Source organism: Vulpes lagopus, chromosome 9 (assembly GCF_018345385.1).
Source record: "Vulpes lagopus strain Blue_001 chromosome 9, ASM1834538v1, whole genome shotgun sequence".
NCBI classification, from domain to species: domain Eukaryota; kingdom Metazoa; phylum Chordata; class Mammalia; order Carnivora; family Canidae; genus Vulpes; species Vulpes lagopus.
Genome location: NC_054832.1, coordinates 68,900,499 through 68,915,057, shown reverse-complemented (window position 1 = coordinate 68,915,057; position 14,559 = coordinate 68,900,499). Strand labels below are relative to the sequence as shown.

The 14,559-nt window shown below is 46.5% G+C and overlaps 1 long non-coding RNA gene across 1 annotated transcript in view; it reads left to right on the top strand.

Moving 5' to 3' along the window:
* Positions 1–8,872, top strand: part of LOC121498447 — a 47,214-nt gene extending 38,342 nt beyond the window's left edge. The window contains exon 3 of the long non-coding RNA XR_005989785.1: positions 7,940–8,872. This is a non-coding gene — a long non-coding RNA (uncharacterized LOC121498447). The remainder of the gene's footprint in view (positions 1–7,939) is intronic.
* The last annotated feature ends 5,687 nt before the right edge of the window (positions 8,873–14,559 follow it).

The window sequence follows — 14,559 nt, the reverse complement described above, 5'->3', positions numbered from 1 at the left end:
GGGATTAAGAAATTAGGCTCGAATGTGTGAGTTCTTTCGTGAGATGGCCAGGACAGTGCCCTTCCAGAAGAAGTGGCTCATCATTGAGACCATATCCCTCAGGAAGAAGCCTAACCACCCAACTCACCCAAAGACAAGAGCATCAAAGACAATGACCCAAAAAGTGTGATAAATATCAAATCCACCAGTGGCAATTGCCAGGTCGACAGCCAAGGTTTTCTCGGTTCCAAAAAGCATGGAAGGTTTCCTGGAGGTAAAAAGAAAATTTACGGTTTGGTTGTGAGCCTACACCTAGAGACCACTCGCTACACTCCAACCGCCTTCTCAGCACATTTAAATGCCTTATCTCCCTTACCTCTTTTAATCCTTACAACAAAGCTGTGAGGTGTTTACTAGTGGTAGCCCCATTCTACAGGTGAAGAATCCGAGGCACAGAGAGGTTAAGTAACTTGCCAAGGTCACACAGGATATACTGACTCTGTGTAATAATTGAAGAGTTGAGGAGGAAGGTATCAGTTATATCCAATGATCTGTATTTTGTTTTAATGTGTTTTCTGCTTTATTCTGTCTTCGTTGTGTTTAGTAACTGACCTTGACTGTTCAACCTGACTTTCATGGTATGTAGTAGCGTTGAGAGCTTCCAATGCCAGGTTCTTCTGAGAAGCTAACCCTGACCCCTTCATCCACTCCAGGATGCATGGGTCTTTACTCTGTGAGAAGAGAAACAGAGCAGATCTTAGATTTTGGGGGGAGAGCATAGTCATCCTGAACGCACTCAGGACTGAAGTCAGGCAGATTGAGAAAAGAGAGCAATGGGAGAGGAGAAACTCTGCATGTGTGTACAGCATTCTCATCCCCTCTCTGCTTTCCCCCTTGAAAAAGAAAGCCCAGTTTCAGGAAGGAATTAGAAAAGGTAGGAGAAAGGCAAAGTGTTAGAAAGATGAAGATGACTTCCCTACTGGGCTGCCACCCTCCCTGTGCCCTGCTTCTCCGGACAGGAGAGTAACATCCAGACTCCTGAGAGCATCAGACCTCAGAGCCGGGAAGGACCTGGATATATGGCCTGTTCGAAGTAGCCTGATTTCTGGCCTGGGCATGTTTAAACCACCCAGAGCTAATACAATGTGGCGAGTGGGACAATTTCTCAGTAAGGAAAGAGCACGTGGGGGTGACATTCTGGGGTCCTGCCGTCCAAACAAAGTGTCTTATGTATTGGCCACCACACAAAGACGCTTAACGCAGCTCCCAACAGATTTATTTGGGGGGAAAAGCCTCTGCACTCCTCTCTAGGGAGCAGGCCCCCCTCTGACATTCAAAACTAGAGGCCACCAAAAGGCAATGTGAATAATGTGAATAATCATTGATGCCTAGTGCCAGTAGCAACATCCACCGAAGCCGAGCGGCTTTTTGGATGTTCCTAATTCCCGGGGCTGTTCAACTATCACATATAGTGATTAGCTCTCTTGAACATCTACGTCTGCTCCCAGGAGGTGGCGGGGGGTGGGGTGGGGGGCAGGGAAGAAAACTGTCTGTGCATCCATAAAAGCGGAGGCCGTGTAAATGTGCGTGTATGTGTGTGCGTTTGTGCATGCAAGTGATGAGAGGCGGAGGGCCTGAGCAGTTTTCTGAGATTCCCCAGAATACGGAAGGCTTGTGGTGCATATGGGAGAACTGACAAGTATACCAGAAGGTGAGGAAATGGCTGGAAGCAACACTAATGCCACTCCATCTGGAAAGAGGGGTACTGTTTAGTACGTCTGGAAAGCATTATTTCTGCAAATAGCTCAACCTCTATCAACTTTCAGGCAGGGATCCCGATCTGCTGCCAAAATGAGATCTCCCTGATGGCTGTGTGGCGGGAGAGGCTGAGGAAATGAACTAAGGGCGGAAAGTAGGAAATGTGCAGAGATGGCAGCAGGCAAGGTACCACGCAGCAAGCACCTGCCTCTCTCCAAAAAGACAGCCGGGCCTTCACATCGCATTAGGCCGGGCCGTGCTCGGGGAGGGCTGCACCTGGCGGGATGTGGGGCTCACCAGCCAGCTCCGACAATTTCTTGCCATTTTTGGGCTCAGAAAAGCCCCAAAGACAGTTAGCCAAATGGCTTGCCTGCATTGATTTTTATACCCGGGGGTATTTTGAAGGAAATTAAATCCATGTGTTTCTGATTCAGCTGCCATTAGCACATGAAAACGCTGTTTTGTGAGAGTTCTGGTATGCCGTGGGTGCCTTCGCGCAGCGCTGCTAAATGCCATAAAACCGTCTAGCCAGACACGGAGGTGCAAGAAGCCGGGTGCGTTCTGCTATACGCCACTTCCCTGCCTATCCAGAAGGCAACATGTTTTTGTCATTTGCATCCTTTCTGAATGTAGCACAACACGGTTTCTCATGCCTGTTAATCATCTATCATTTCCAATTTGAGTGAAGCCGTGTGAGTGTGGATGATGAGAAATTGCCTTTAACCACTAATAGCTGGGGGGGGGGGGGATTCATATCAGAACAGCCACCAAGGCTGGCGCTGGTCTCCAGGTCCACGGGCAGGAAGGCCGGCTGACATAGGACCCCAGGAAGGCCCACGCGGCTTCTGGTCCATCACACCTAGAAGCAGGTGAGCCTGTGCCGGCAGCGAGGCACGGTGGGAGAGTCCGGGCCTGGGAGTGGGAGAGGAGGGTCTCGTTCCTGCCCTGCTCCTTGCTTTTCCTGAGCTTTCTCTGTAATGATCGTGGGGCCAAAGGCTATTGGCTTAGGGCCCTTTCTAGGCCTGACATTTTTTGATTAAAAATTGGCCCCGGGGGGAAAAAATTGGCCCCCGGGGCACCTGGGTGGCTCAGTCGGTTAAGCGTCTGCCTTCAGCTCAGGTCATGATCTCAGGGTCCTGGGATCGAGCCCCGCTTGGAGCTCCCTTGTTCCGCAGGGAGTCTGTTCCTCCCTCTCCCTCTGCCACTCCCCTTGCTTGAGCTCCCTCGTGCTCTCTCTCTCAAATAAATTAATTCTTTTCCAAAAACCCTGGCCCATATTTGTCCTTAGTTATCATATTCACTGATGATTGCATGTATTAGGGCCCTAGAATGTTCTAGTATGTTTCATGCTCAACACTGAGGACACATGATAAAAAGCACGTTTTTTGCTTTTGGAGGGAGGAGGAAGGTGAGGGGACTGATTGATAGAGCACTGACTGTGAGACTGGCCCCATGCCAGGAGCCATGCCATCTTCATAAGAATATTCCAAAGTGGCCATTATTGTCTCTATTGTACAGATAGAATTGCCCTTAGGATCAGGAAATTGGATAATTTGTTCACGGACACAGAGCTCATCAATTGAAGACTTAAGGTGCGGAGTCTTATTCCTGACCCCAAAGTTCAGTTCTCTTTCCTCCTTACTGTTTCATACAGCCTAATGTGGTCAGTGATAAATATATACATATAATACATAATATCTTATATCTGGAATCACAGAGGACAGTGCGCCTAATTCTGTTTGGGAGATGTTGGGGGATGTCACTGAGAAGATATCTGTGTTGACTTTTAAAGGATGATCGGGGGTTGACCAAATAGGGGTGGAAAATGGGTTGGGAATGGTGGAGGGAGTGGTGTGCATAAAACATAGGGTGAAAAGGAGAGTGAAGAGTTTCAGAAGCCAAAGGCCTGTCACCTACTTCATTTCTGCCTCAGTAATTAATGTCTAACCTGCTGACAACGTCCAGGTCACCTTTCTCCTGCGGACACACTTGTATCTTGATTGCGTACTATCTTAGCGGAAAGATGAGAACTCTCGTCTTTTTGGACCTCCAGTCCAATCTCACTGTTCCAGCTAATGGGCTCCGTATCCGTAGGATGTCATCTTTGAGAGTGGATGACAACTCCTGGGGTATGGTTGACTTTGACTTTGGTCAACCTTGACTAGTTCTCAGTGGAGGAGGGCTTCCCTAAATTTTCCTCCACCCACATTATCATCAAAGATGTCTTGTTCTTCACTTGCAGTGGAGAAAGCTGAAAGCACAGCTGGTGGCAATTTCGCTTCGAATTTGGAGGTTGTGGAGCAAACGGGAAATTTCATGCTGCAGCCATGGTGGAGGCCAACTGAGCATTTGTAGCTTATGCGGTGTGTCCACAACCTGCTTCCCATGAAATTGCCCACGAGTGTGGACAACCTGGGAAATTGCAGCTGAGTGCCTGTCTAGAAGGCTGCTGGGATTTCATGACTAGGCCTGGTCCAGCAATTAATAAGACCACATTCTCCGAGGCCCTCGACTGGTCGAACTTGCTCTGCCTCCTATTGCCACAGTCAGGTTGCTTTCAAAAGCAGTATGATAGGCAGCCCACTAAGAGCTGTCTTATCCCATCATCAGGATTTCTCGACTCCTGACCCGGGCTGTGCTGTGCTCCTGACTGAACAAACTTGCTTACTTTGATCTAGAATTTAATTTGTGGTTTGAGTGCTTTTGGTGACATGTGTCTGTGCTTTTAATGATGTCTAGGCTCATCTTTCTGGTGTTTGTGTCACTGTGTTATGAGAATCTAGCACTCTATTTAGACTTAGGGGACCTACATCCAGTCTAGAATCTTTTCCTAAAAAATAAACTGCATCATCTGTTAAATGAAGAGGTCAGACCAGATTCTCGCTAATGGCCCATCTGGTTTTCAAATGTTCTGATTTCTCTTGTTCTAGCTGTGCTAGAAGTTGAAAACCTCTGTTGGGTCTCATTCAAAGACAATCTCACTCTCCCGATATCATTCTAAAAGACAGTTCTATGGCCTACGTTCCCATCCTAGCTGTCTCTTTTTGCTCCCCAAACAAATCCCAATTTATTTGGTCTTTTCTCAGAAGGACAATTTCCCAAACATATCACCATCCATGTGTCCGTGAAACACTTTGGGACTCTCTCCAAGGTCTTTACATCACACCTCCGAAGAGAACATCAATATTGGGGTTGTGTGGCTGGGTACGGATAGAGTCAGCTTCTGCCTTTCAAAACCTTGCTTCTGTGGGAGCTCAACCACATGGTTAATGTCAGGGAGTTGTAGCCCACACTATCTTCTCCAGTTGGGGTCCTTTAGAGTACAGGCAGCATTAAAAGTGTTATAAATATGGTGGCCAACAGTGAACGTCCTGGACCCATTCCCCCCTTGGCTTGTGTAGAGAGAGGGCAGTCAGGTGGCGTGGAGACATTGTTGGCAGGCATCATCGCTCCCTCTATTTGGGAATGAAGGACCATAAATGGTGGCTGCCTTCCAAACTGCCAATAAATAAGTAAATATAGGGTGTTGACATTGGTCTCCCTGCCAAACGCCAGGCTGCTTCTCTCCTCATCTTGGGGGAGACGAAAGAGAGAAGGGCTATTGAAAAGGCTGTTGAGAAGTAGCCTCGGTTCTACTTGGAATCTTTCCTCCTTTTGGAAACCTTTCAACCGGCTTTCTGGCCCTTCTTGGGGAGTGAGACAGTTCTGTCAAACAGGAGATTGTGTTAGCTTATTCATAATAATTATCAGCAATAGGGTGAAATGGAGCTGCTTCGAAGGATGAACTGTTGTCAACAGATACTTAGGCTGCAGTACGCGATAGCTCCCGAGCCCCTGAGGGGGGCTGTGCTCAGCGTGCAGTGGTCGGGGGGAGAAGGGAAGACAGCTAAAGGTGCTGCCAGGAACACAGCACCCTCGGGCCCTGGGGCTCGGTTTCCTCCCTGTGCACAGGCCCATAGGGTTTCAGCCTCTGCCCCCTGGATTACACGCACTGATGGGGTTAAAGTCAGACAAAATGGTCATGCTTCTACATCAGAAAGGCTTCGAGAAGGAATACTGTGTTCACCTTTGGATGCCTAGTGCTTAACAGGGGGCCCGTCACAACGACTCCACGTTGGTGGAGCGAATGGATTACTTTGGAGATGCCTTGCTTCCTGTCTGCTGGGATCTACGTCTCAGGCCGTTCCTGTATTTTGTATCCCTCCAGAGCCAGCCTTCTAGCATGTCGGAGGCTTAAGATTGGCTCCTTCGGATGCTCCTCTTGCCACCTGCTCATGCATAGCTTTCTCCTCCTTTGGACCCTCACCTCCAGCATCGTGCAGGGCTCCTCCTCCTCCTCCTCTTCATAATATCGTTTCATCACTTTCCTCTTTTCCTTGAAAAATTTCAAGACCCTCCAGTACGAACAACTCACAGAATCTGAGAAACCGAGGAAAGAGAAGTCAGGGGGCTGATGGGGGACTGAATAGCACCACAACCTCTGTTTTCTGAAGACGCACCGGGGGTCCCCCCCTGGATGTCTGGTGTCCTGGGCAGAGCCACCGGCCTTAAAGGGCCACACACACTTTTGTTTTCCACTGTTGCCTTGACAGCCGAAGTACAAAGGAATCAATTCTTTGAATCGAATCTTCTATAGTTTGACTACTGCTTTTCTTTATTTTATTTTAAAGATTTTATTTATTTATTCATGAGAGACACACAGAGAGAGGCAGAGACACAGGCGGAGGGAGGAGCCCGATGTGGGACTCGATCCCAGGACCCCGGGATCACGACCTGAGCCAAAGGCAGATGCTCAACCGCTGAGCCACCCAGGTGCCCCGACTGCTTTTCTTTGAAGTGTGATTTATTATCTACCTGTTAAGCCACGGTGTGAGGGTACATTCACATACACTAATTCAGAGATTACTGCTTTCCCTTCCCATTCTTGTGGCATCTGAATGACCCAAGAGTCCCTATCTATGATTCTGAGGGAAGACGTTCAAGTAACTAGGGAGGTTCTGTTTTCTAAAAAAGGCTCATCTCTTCAGACCTCTGGTCCCAAAGAATTGTGCTCTATTGGTGTGGATGTTTCAGGGGACACCGTTCAGTCTGGAGGGGCTGAGATAGTTTAATGGGCAGCTTTTTGTCACACCATACCAATAAAATCTCACAAGTGGGCCACTTACACGCTTTCACACAATTTTAAGATTATAATAAGCATGTCTGTGTCGATGAAGAGACAGAAGCCGGCCCGGTTGCTCCCCGCCCCAGGGTCTCGAAGATACTTTCACTATTTATATTTTTAATTGCGGGGAAGGACCCCGAGGCTTAGTGGGAAAGGAAGAAAGTGGCAAAAATGGAATAAATAAATAAATTAAAATTAAAAAAAAAATCTGAGTTAGTGATGTCTGACTTCCTCTGTTCATGTTATTGCTACTCTTGTTGCTTTTTGGTTTTTGTTTTGCTTCTTGACTGTTGTTGTTTTCCACCAAAGCTGTCATTTATCGTGAGAACAAGAGCAGCCATGTGTTGATTTTTCTGGATTCTTTTTGGATACTATCCCAGTGCTAATGAAGGCCCTTCCAAAGTGCTACAGAGCGGGTGCCAAAACCGGTTATGTTGAAAACAATAGAGAAGAGTGGTGCACAGACAGCATCTATATACCCGTCTATGTGCACACGCTCACACATATTTGAATTAATACTCGCGTGTGTGCAGCTCCCTATGTTGATGCAGCTAGGCACGCACATTTTGCAAATGTAGAACGTGTGCACTGGAGCTACGCTGACGAGAATGTGGGGCTGCATTTTTATCAAAGGACCCTTCTTTACCTCTGCTTGCGGAAAATCTTCACGGATCAATTCCTAGATTTTTGCAGTGCCCTAATTTGTCGGTTGAGGAGCTATTAGACGTGTACACTCACCAACTTAAAAACCCAGAGATGTGAACATAAAGGTTGCTAGAGACCCTAATTGTCTTATTGCGATTTACTAGGATCTTACTTCAAGAAGCACCTGGACAGTGCCTAGCTTAGGTTCTGCTGTTGTGCTAACATGAATACAATCTTTGCTGTTGGTCTTTGAGTACTTCGGAGGTAGTTTGTGATGTGCAAAGGGGTGATATTTGGTAGCTGGGGCGCTGTCTCTCTCTCTCTCCTCTCAATAAGATTCTCCTTGCCTTTTTCCCAACGTGTAATCATTCTCTCCTCAATTTGTTTACACAGCTTGGAGACGGGGACAGAGTTCTCTGGCGACGGTGCAACTGAGTGCAATCACCCTAAAGAGGAGCATTTAGAAGCTATAAAACCTAAATGCCCTGCCATGCATCATTACATCGCACAGTTATTCAAATTTAGTAAATTAAATTAAATAATCTCAAATAACTTGATTTCGGGGCTTTAAAATTTCATCTCTACGGTGCCCAGTACTCCATTTCCTTTATTATTATTGTTCATCGAGTAGAATTTATGTTTTTTATGAATCGCAGTCCCTGCCCGCCTCGCCCGGGCGAAGCGGCTGCGGTGGCTTGGCGCGCCACCTACCGGCCGATCCGGGCACAGCGGGCAGCCAGTGGGGCCGCAGCGCACATGTCACCGCGGAAATCACAGCCCGGGCGATGCTCTCAGCTCGTGTGCTAACTGCTCCCCTGGGCTTCGTCGCTGTGGGTCAACTTGAAGTCGCGGGGACAGCGCAGGGAGATTTGCTGTGCAGGCTGGAGGAGGGTTTTCCGCTCCGGCTGCAAAGCCAGCCAACACCTTTGGTCTGGAGTGTTCTGCGGCTGCCTTCCTGGCTATTAGAGGCCAGATGATCTAATCAAACTGCTGTTTGCCCGGCAGATCCGGGAGGCCATCCCTTCATTACCAAAAGCCATTCTCTGCTCATGCATGTTACCGATTGAAGAGGACACTGATGTTCAGAGACAGTGCGGCTGGTGCCAAAGGCATGATGCCCCAGATAAAGACAATGCTGCGTTTTGCCATGTGTTGCATTTTAAAGAGCATTTTGTTTGCAGGAAAATCTCCCCCCCCTCCCGCCCCCCCTCCAAGACTCCTGAATTCTGGGGAGGCAGGGGCCACGGCCAGGCCGGCCTTGTTTCAGAGGCTGCTTTAAATGTACTTTCGATTTAATAGTTTCATAAATAAACCACCGTGAAATGATGGCTGTGTGCGTTTTGGGAAGGAAATCCTTTCAAAGCAGCATTAAAGTGTTCCTCGTTCCAAACTTTTCTGACACCTTTGTTTAATCTCTCCTGCTTCCGTAAAGTTGTGGAGGCGTGCCATTTCCATGCTTTCACACATTTCTAAGATCCAGGCAACCCAACCAGGCACCCAGGAAGTTCCTTTTCTCCGTTCGGTGCCCAAGCAGAGGACTCAGAGCGGTGATTTGTGTGTCTCAGTGTCTTCCAATTTGTCAGCCATCTCCTCTCCCTCCCCCACCCCAGTCAAATGGTTCAACAGAGCAACAGATGGTGTTTTAGGCTTTTTGCTGAGTTTGGGATGGTCTATTTTGTGCTTTCTCAGGAAGATTTTTTTTTTAAAGATTTTATTTATTTATTCATGAGAGACAGAGAGAGAGAGAGAGAGAGAGAGAGAGGCAGAGACACAGGCAGAGGGAGAAGCAGGCTCCATGCAGGGAGCCCGACGTGGGAATCCATCCCAGGACTCCAGGATTATGCCCTGGGCCAAAGACAGGTGCTAAACCGCTGAGCCATCCAGGGATCCCCTCTCAGGAAGATTTCAACATTAAATCCACCCTGTTATTAATAAATTCAAACGAGATCTTAGAACCTTCTTTGAAAAATGGGGTGTTCTTCACCAAGTCCTGTGGTTCAAACACGGGTAATAATGCATTTTCCCCATCCTCCTCCCTCTCCTGAACAGGAAACCTCTCCTGCTCCCTTGTAGCTCCATGCCCCATTGCTTCTAAGCATGTTCTTCAGATTTTGGTACAGAAAAGAAGTGTAAAGGAAGAGTCGCCAGACTGGGAACATAATTTATAGTTCTTTTGCACGAGCTTGGTTACAAATCTCTGAAGATTATTAAGACCGGTTTATCTTCTGAGCAAGATTCAGACCTCAGCTATATTGTTCATTTGATGCAAGAAAAGCAGACTGAGTGGTGCTAGATGATCTTGTTACTGAGCTTGTGTTTAATGCAAAAATCCCATTCTTGGAGGCCTGCCTGAGAACCTTCCTCTTTGCCAGTCAGAGGTGTGAGGAAAAAACCAAAGGCTATTCTGTCAAGTTGTCCACTTTCCAGGTAGAACCATCTTTCTTTCATCTGGTAACCCAAGGCAAGCTCGTCTGAATATCCTGGCCCTGTAGTTCATGTCTTATTGGTATTTTTATTTTTAAAGATTTTATTTATTTGAGAGAGAGAGAGAGAGAGAGAGAGAGAGAACACAAGCCGGGGAAGAGGCAGAAGCAGACTCCCAGCTGAGCAGAGAGTTCGATGCAGGGTTCGATCCCAGGACCCTAGGAACATGACCTGAGCTGAAGGCAGATGCTTAACTGACTGAGCCGCCCAGGCACTCCGTCTTCTTGGTATTATTCTCATTCAGATGGTTTTGATGGATAGGTCCCTGTGGAATGGTCTTGCTCTCATTTCATGTTCTGCAAGTCTTGGCTAAGCAGCCAGCAGGTGATTCTGGGCACCCTGTCCTGCACTTACCCACCTGCATGTTGGTTTATCCCCACTTAGTGCTGTGGTTTTCTAGTTCTGGTCAAATACAGTATTTGGTGGGTTTTCTAAAAACTCTACTGAGTTTAAAGGAGTTGGCAAAGAAACCCGGGCATGCACTAGTTCCCCCAAACCCAATGGTTAATTTGTTTGTCTTATTCTTCTATGCAAAAAACCAGAAGCAAGATGTCTAAAAGGTTGTGCTGTCTGACATCAAAATACCTACAGGAAGGTGTTATGGGCTGAATTGTGCCCCCTCCTCCATTCACTTGTTGAAGTCCTAACTAACCCCTGCTACCTCAGGATGTGGCGGTGGTATTCGGAGACAATGTCTTTACAGAGGTGATTAAGTTAAATGAGGTCATTGAGGGTGGGCCCTATTCCAACTGGAGTGGTGGCCTTGTAAGAAAAGGAGATTAGGATCCAGGCAGGCACAGAGGGAAGACCATGTGAGGACACAGAGAAGATAGCCATTTCTACACCACAGAGAGAGACCCTCCCTTCAGAGAGCCCTCAGAGGGAGCCAAAGCTGCTGACATCTTGACCTTGTACTTTTTTTTTAAAAAAAGATTTTATTTATGTATTCATGAGATACACACAGAGAGAGGCTGAGACACAAGCAGAGGGAGACAGGCTCCCTGTGAGAAGCCTGATACAGGACTCGATCCCAGGACCCCAGGATCACGCCCTGAGCCGAAGACAGACACTCAACCCCTGAGCCACCCAGGTGTCCCTGACCTCATACATCTTACCTCCAGAACTGTAAGACAGTAAATTCCTGCTAATGTTGATGCCGCCCAGTTTGTGATCTTTCGTTACAGCAGCCCTTACAAACTCATACAGAAGGTGAGAAAATTAATTCAGCCATTGGTGTATTTTGGTATTCCAGAATGACTTCTGTTTTGAAAAGCCGGAGGCTCCTCTTCCCCAGCAGGAAAATTGGTGTGCTTCGTGGTGGCAGGGCTTCGCGGGGTGAGGTCTCTGTGGGGTGTGTGTGTCCCTAACCTAACTGCTGAATCCTGGGTAAATTACAAGGTACACTCAAGTCTGTGAAGCATCATTGCTGTGTGCGAGCCCTGGTTCACAATGGATGTACCTGTCTTCTGCTCAGTTTCATATGTCTGGACACTATAAACACTTTCATGCTGAAATGAAAACACTTTAAGAACACAGGGCTTTATGCATCTGTTTGCAGACCCTGAACGTGATTTTGAACAGAGTTATGCTCTGTGGGGCTGCAAGTTCAATCCTCAGGTACTGCCGCACCTGTCTATGTCATCCAGACGGACGGCCGAGGCCAGAGCTTCGGGCTTGTGCTTTGAAAGGGAAGGCCTTCATCCTAAAATGCTCTTTAAGGACTTGCCCAATTCATCTTCTCATCCATGCAGCTCTTTTTCCCAGGGAGCGCTTGGTCAGATGCTTAAATTCTTTGCCGGATGCCACAGGCACCGGGTGTATCCCATACAGTGTTCATAAGTAACACCCCAGAAACTACACTTGCTTGCAATCTGGAGGATGCAGGAAGCACAGGGACTGCTCTGCTACACGTGATGGATTTGGTTTAGTAGACATGAGAAAACAAGAGCACAGCTTTCAGCCAGATTTGTGGGTTTTTTTCCCCATGGAAGTAAATAAACATTTCAAAATCAGGTCGAATCCCAGGAACTCAGTCTCACTGAAAAAGATCGTAGAGTACTTTTAGTTTAATTTTCTGTAGAGTGCCTCACTGTGTAACACTGGCTTATATAGTCCTGAAACCCTTTTGTGGAAAGGTGGATAAAATTCAAAAATAAATCTCAAAAGGGACGGAAAGGCAGCAGAGAAGGGGTGCAAAGAAACCTCCTTTGCAGGGCCTTTTCCCCAAAGCTCAGTAGAATTAAAAAAAAATCAAGTATTGTCGCTAGTGTCGCTTTAAGAACCTGTGAGGTTACTAATGGATACAGGTCATGGTGACAGCCTTAAATAAACCTTCAGTAATAAACAAATCATGTTGCATTTTCATGAGATTGCCATCATCTCGTGCCTGTTCCAATAGGGCAAAGAACGTATGAAGGAAATGAGCATGATAGATCGTATATATCATGCTGTCACACCCATGAGTGAGACAAACAATATCTCAAGGAGACTCACCCTGTCTTCCTGATAAAAGTCAACAAGGATGTGCATTAATATGGATCCTGTACTTTACAATAAACTACTCACTACCCTATGTTAGGTTGTGTTCTACACACACACACACAAACATAGTAGATGTTAGGCATTTGCTCCTGGGATTTGGGAATTAAGTACAGAGACGGCTAATCAAATGTCAAAAATTGAAGTGGAATTAATAAAATGAATCAAATGAGTTGTCCGGCTCATAATTATATATGTATGTCACCTTTACTTGTCCATATCTCAAGACCCCACATAAATTAAGTTTATAGTTTGACCCATTTAAAAATAACTCTCCTTTGCCGTTGAGACCTTTAAGGTCAAGTTCAAGAAGTGTCAACACTCCGGTGATTTACCATTTTGGGTTTCCTTTCTGAATATCTTTCTGCAGCATTGGTGTGTTGTGTCTCTCTCCACGCCTTGCGACAGAGAACGGATGGGCTATGTATATTTACAGTATCCATTGTCCGGTAAGAATATGACAAATATCTGCATTGTTTTTCATTTTTCATTTGTCATCAGGGTATTTGAGGTGATACACTAAACAGGCTCATAACAAGTCCTAGGACTTAAAATATCATTCCCTTCAAAGTAATCTGATTTTAACATCCACATTTTAAAATATGGTTTTGTTTATTGGCGAATCGACCACACAGTGATAAGGTGTGTTAAGCAATCAAGAGAGTATTTTCATGCTTTAATAGAAAAGATCCTGATGTTTTCCCTATCTGGATGGTCCTTGAGATGAATGTGGTATAAATGAATGTATGATACATTTCACTGCTACAGAAGCAGCTCAGAAATCTTTACGTGTATTGATGGACTAACTGCTGCAAACACAAGGTGACATCTTTAAAGATAAGGACACTGAGGTATTGATTAGACAAATCTATTTGGCAAGGCAGCAGTGATGTATAGAGAGGGGACAGGAAGAAACCTGTGAATACATGTATTCAAAAATACCTTGCACAGTTAGTAAATAATTATAATAAAGGCTCTGCCAGTGGCTTGAGGATCCAAGTACTATGAATTGATTGTTAACTTTTCACTTTAAAGATAGATTGAGCGCAGCCTGGGTGGCACAGCGGTTCAGCACCTGTCTTCGGCCCAGGGCATGATCCTGGAGACCCGGGATCGAATCCCACATCAGGCTTCCTGCGTGGAGCCTGCTTCTCCCTCTGCCTGTGTCTCTGCCTCTCTCGTCTCTCAAGAATAAATAAATAAAACCTTAAAAAAAAGATTGATTAGTTAATAATGGGTTAATAAGGATGATTAATGATATGTTAATTAATCATCATGGTAATTCTTATGGAAGTATTGCATATATGACATCAAAATTCATACTGGGGGCACCTGAGTGGCTCAGCGGTTGAGCATCTAACCTTCGGCTCAGGTCGTGATCCTGGGGTCCTGAGATTAAGTCCTGCATCGGGCTCCCCGCCTGGAGTCTGCTTCTCCCTCTGCCTGTGTCTCTGTCTCTCTCTCTCTGTGTCTCTCATGAATAAATAAAATCTTAAAAAAAATTCATCCTGAATGAATTTACTGTGAGGAGGATAATTGAGGCGTCAGGTCATGTCAAGCTCCATTCTAGAAGTTCTGCAGCCTTTCAGTGCGTTTCCCTGATGGTAGGGTTTGAGATTTCCCCACTGGCCACTTGGCTTCTGGTGGGTCCAGTAATGCTGAGAGTGGTGTCCAGGTCATTGCTCTTCTATGGGTGCTGGCTGCTCCATGAGTCTCCTGAGCAACCTGTCATCAAAGCAACGCTGATGAGCTTGGAGCTTGATGAGGTGCTGGTTAACGAAGAACTTGCAGAGATTCCCAAAAGGAGGTTCTGCTCTTTTTGATCTTGCCTATAATCTAAGTTGACCATGACCTGGAGCTTGCTCCGAGAGGGAGAGAAGTGGAAGGACTTCCCCAGGTGTCCATACCTGTATATCCCAGGTCCAGGGTTCTTCCTTCTGGCATCCAACAGGGCACACTGACCAGGCAGTCAGCTGAGGCCAAACAGAGGA